This window comes from Eptatretus burgeri, chromosome 14, assembly GCF_056783735.1.
Source record: "Eptatretus burgeri isolate ZD-2024b chromosome 14, Ebu_testis_v1, whole genome shotgun sequence".
Classification (NCBI taxonomy): domain Eukaryota; kingdom Metazoa; phylum Chordata; class Myxini; order Myxiniformes; family Myxinidae; genus Eptatretus; species Eptatretus burgeri.
Window position 1 is genome coordinate 17788064 of NC_140974.1, and position 5000 is coordinate 17793063.

Genomic DNA, 5000 nt, shown 5'->3' on the forward strand with positions numbered 1-5000 from the left:
CCCCCCCCCCCCATCTACTTTCTCAACAATCCTCTGGAAGAAATCCTTTAATTCAATCTTCTACCTCTCATGATCTGCCATGATCTTTCAAGGAAAGCCGCATTTCCAAGCTGGGCTCCAGAGCCAGTCGCTGACTGGGAATCCTCCATCATGCAAAGTCATTCCTTCGCACACCTGAGCTCCTGACCACATACAAAGCTTTCACCCACAGCCTGATGGGGGTAATGTTCTTCCCTCTGGTCTGGTGCTCCTGACTCTCACCTTTCATTGCTTCACACTCTGGAAACCAAGGCGGTTAGGATCATCGGTATCTCCCACGATGAGGCTGAGACTTTGGGTCTTTCACTCTCTCACTGCAGGCAGGTCGGTGATCTTTCTGTCTTCTGCTATCTCCTCTCCAGTCTTACACACCTCCTCCTCTGTCTGTTCTCTTTCAGCAACATATATATATATATATATATATATATATATATATATATATATATATATATATATATATATATGTCAAAATACCCTTTTAGGCATCCATTCCTGAAATGTTTCCGTCTTTTCTGCCACTGACCATGTACATTTCACTTCCCAGAATTCCCTGGGACAATGCGGTGCACCTTCAAGTTTCCAGTGTCAACCTTTCGTCATCGAGTAGAAGTCGAAAGGTACTTTGTATAATTGATTTTGTTGTTTCTAGCTGTTCTGTTGTATTATTATTATTATTACTGTTATTCTTATCATCATTATTATTATTATTATTATTATTATTATCATTGACACTGGCGTTTATGGAGTGAGCTGTTGCCGTTTGAACACACCCCACACGAACATGAGTAATTTCATGAGCCTCAACTCCAAACGGATTTGTACGAACTTCGATTCGTGCTCTTTGCACTTCCAAGATAGCGCTGTTCATTAGCTCTGCCTGTAATGGCTTCGTTAATAATTAATTTTCGAACCATCCATCCTTTGTTCTCCTCTCCCACACCAAACGGTTTTCTCAATTCTACAAGATGGCAGGAGTTTTTGTTTACACTTCTTGTCAATTCTAGGAAATAGAACTCCGTACTTACTAATTTGAGATGAGACTGTCAGATGTCAAAACACCTGTTATTCTAGTTAGAAAATCTGTTCCTTCACCTGTGGGGTCTCTCGGCATTGGTTTGTGCACTTAATGAGATTCTTTTGATTTTTTTAATCATCACCTCTTTAATCCCTTCGGCTTAGGTGGAGCTGACACTCATGAAAATGGAAGGGTGCGGTGGGGAAGTTGTGGTGTGAATATGATGAGGGAAGTATGGAGACAGCAGGGTCATCGAAGGGAGCGGTGCCTTGAATTGCGCAGGCAAGTGTTGAGATGGAGAGAAGTGGATGGGCAGTGTTTTTGATTGCAGGGGGTCAAAGGAAGGGAGTGGCAATGTTGAAATTGCAGGCTCATTGAAGGGAAGTGGGTGTTCAGATGGCAGCATCATCTAAGGGAGGACATGGGAATATTGAGATTGTCGGTGTTCTCAAAGGATGGTGTCGAGATGACAGCGTCATCTAAGGGAGGAGACGCGAATGTTGAGATGGCAGCATCATCTAAGGGAGGAGACGGGAATGTTGAGATGGCAGCATCATCTTAGGGAGGACATGGGAATGTTGAGATTGTCGGTGTTCTCGAAGGATGGTGTTGAGATGACAGCGTCATCTAAGGGAGGAGACACGAATGTTGAGATGGCAGCATCATCTAAGGGAGGAGACGGGAATGTTGAGATGGCAGCATCATCTAAGGGAGGACATGGGAATGTTGAGATTGTCGGTGTTCTCGAAGGATGGTGTTGAGATGACAGGGTCCATTGAAGGGAGGAGATGGGAATGTTGAGATGGCACGGTCATTGAAGCAATGGTGTTGAGATGGCAGTGTCCATTGAATGAAGGAGACTGCAATGTTGACATGGTGGGGTCATCTAAAGGAGGAGACAGGAATGTTGAGATTGTAGGTGTCATCCAAGGGATGATGTTGAGATGGCAGGGTCCTTTGAAGGGAGGAGACTGCTGTGTTGAGATAGCAGGGTCATCTGAGGGAGGAGATAGGAATGTTGAGATTGTAGGTGTCATCGAAGGGATGGTGTTGAGATGGCAGGGTCCTTTGAAGGGAGGAGACTGCAGTGTTGAGATGGCAGGGTCATCTAAGGGAGGAGACAGGAATGTTGAGATTGTAGGTGTCATCAAAGGGAGGAGATTGTAGTGTTGAGATAGTTGGGTCATTGAAAGGAAGGGTGGCAGAGTCCAGGCAGTAGTTCAATATTAATTTAATGTATTCACCATTAGCAGTGTAAACAGCTCTGATAGCTAATGATGGATGGGATTTTGAAGATAATTTTTGAAACGATTCATTGTATCATTTTCTGGTGCTGCAGGGTTGGGTTGGCGAGGGGTCGGGGGAGGTGGAGTATTTTAGATTTTGTGTGCTTCGGGCCAACAAACAAATACAGTAGTCTCGTTTTCAAACATCTTTTCTTCAGCACACATTCTGTTAAACGAATAATTTTAGACATTTTATTTCACATTATTCCAAATAAAAATTAAAAAATTCCAAGACTTCATTTCTAAAAAAGAATAGTCAAAGATCTTGTATTGCTCGCCTCTAAGCTGTCTCGCCTGGTTTCGAATCCCAACAAAGCTATAAATTGTCATCCCGGTGTTTTTCAGGAATGGTGATTCATCAATATGTGCGCCATCCCTCTGATGGACGTAAACTTGGTGTCTCTTCTGCTGGCATTAGTTAGTGAAGGTTAAAGATCTCACAAGATTTAAAGCCTGGTGCTCGACTAAATTGTTAGGGCAGGAATTTGGAATTTGATCAGGTTGTCGGTGATAATTTGCCTCTCTGCATGAAGGACACCATGGGACCCTTGATGTCCACCAACTAATCCCGGCAGACGGGACGCCCAGTTCAACATCCATCCAAGGGACGGCGCACACACAATGATGAATTGCCCTTCCTTCGAGACAACCGCTTGGTCGGGATTCAAACCCAGGCGAGACAGCTTGGAGGCGAGTGTGCGTACCTCTAGATCATTCTGCCAGGCAATTAAACAACGTCTGCTTTATAATTTATCTAATTTTTTCAATCCTGATTCTAAAAATCCAATCCATCAAACATACAAATAATTTTCACCGATCAATCGCCTTGTCGTCATAATCACCTGAACTGCCATCCACACAAACAGGAGGTTTGTTCTGACGACGTATCCTGAAAATGGCAAATGGTTTGAAACTCTAATTGGGGAATTGCAATCATCACTCGGAGTTCCGTTCCGTTAAAAAGAGACGAATCAAGCACCTGCCTAGAGTTTCCCACCATTTGCAAAGGTTTATTTGCCACTGATGAAATCATAAACACAAATGCCGTAAAAAAAGAAAAACCCTGGTCAACATATCCTTTAAATCTAGGTCTTTGGAAGCTCATGCCTTGCAGCCAACCACCGACGTGACGAGCCTCCGATAAACAGTTCACCGACAGAATAACTCCGTGAGATTACTGAAGAGACTCGTGTGCGAATGTGTGATCCCATTCAATCAGGTTGGATTACACAAGCCAATAAAAGGCATATAAGTGATCCATTGCTTTCAGGATGTAAAAACCTCCTTGTTATTTTGGCCAATTTCAACTCTGTCAATTTGTATTTGTCCAAAGCAAGATGAAGATGCGATGCTTGGTTGAGGATCATATGTAAAGCACAGGATGTGCTTTGAAATGAAGGTTATTCATTTGAAACCGGTTTTGATATTACAGCAAAGGACTCGTACTTGGACAGAAGCTGTGGATGCTTGTGAAAACGAGAGTGCAAGAATGGGTGCCATGCCTGTGGCACCAAAGGAACTGGTGGAACAACAAGTCCCCCAGTGGTCACTTATCGTTAGATCTCCTTCTTGTAACTGGGTGCCCTGGCACTCTCCACGCGATGTGTCAACTGATATCGGGTCTCGGAGCTCTTTGTGAGTAATCAGAATAAGGAGCCACGCTTGTTCCACTCAATGGAGATGGTCGACGAACAGGTCAACAGGTGTTCACGTATCGTAAGATCTTCATTTTGTACTAGATGCCCTGCCACCCAGTACAGAACTATCCATGCAGTGTGCCAACCGATAGGAGGTCTGGGAGCTCTTTGCTAGTTATCAGTTCAGTTTGAAAACAGACTTCGGAAGGCTTGAAAGCTCGTACACCCGTGCATCAGATGTTACTCTGCTCTGTTGTGATTCCATGTACGGAAATCGTTGCAAGAATGGTTCGGAACCTGTCTACTTGCAGGGCGTACGATTCCGATGCAGAAGGTGCGCTCCCTTTCGAGGTAAAGACCCTGTCACGGCATGACTTGCATATGGGAACGTGACATTTCCGATGATTGCTGCTGCTCGCTCAGTGCCCACATTCCGAGTGAACGTTGCATTATCGGCTACACGTGCCTAGGTTTAAACGAGCTCCAACGGATTGCTAATAACCTCATTAGCGCCCTTTAAAGGCGAAGTTTCATCATCGTAAAGGTAACTCCCGCTCTAGCCAAGCACAGCCGAGCCAGCTTGCGGTACCATTACAGAAAGCCGCGTTTCAAATGCCATGCTGATTGAGAGCTCTCTGCCATTGGAAATTGGTCCAAGTTCCAGGCACTCAGCCAAATGAAGCAATTGGGCTGTAGAAGTGGGAGCAGCACTGGTGTTGTGTGTCCGATGATTGGATGTTTTGTGTGGATGTCTTGAGTTGAACACGTATAACATGAATTTTTGTCGTCTATACTTGTTTTTGGCCACAGGCTACACATGCATGTGATGCAAGTTTCTTTGTTTTTTTAAACCTACCTACCTCACTCCTCCCCCTCTCATATATATATATATGTATATATATGTATATATATGTATATATATGTATATATATATGTATATATATGTATATATATATGTATATATATGTATATATATATGTATATATATGTATATATATGTATATATATATATATATATATGTA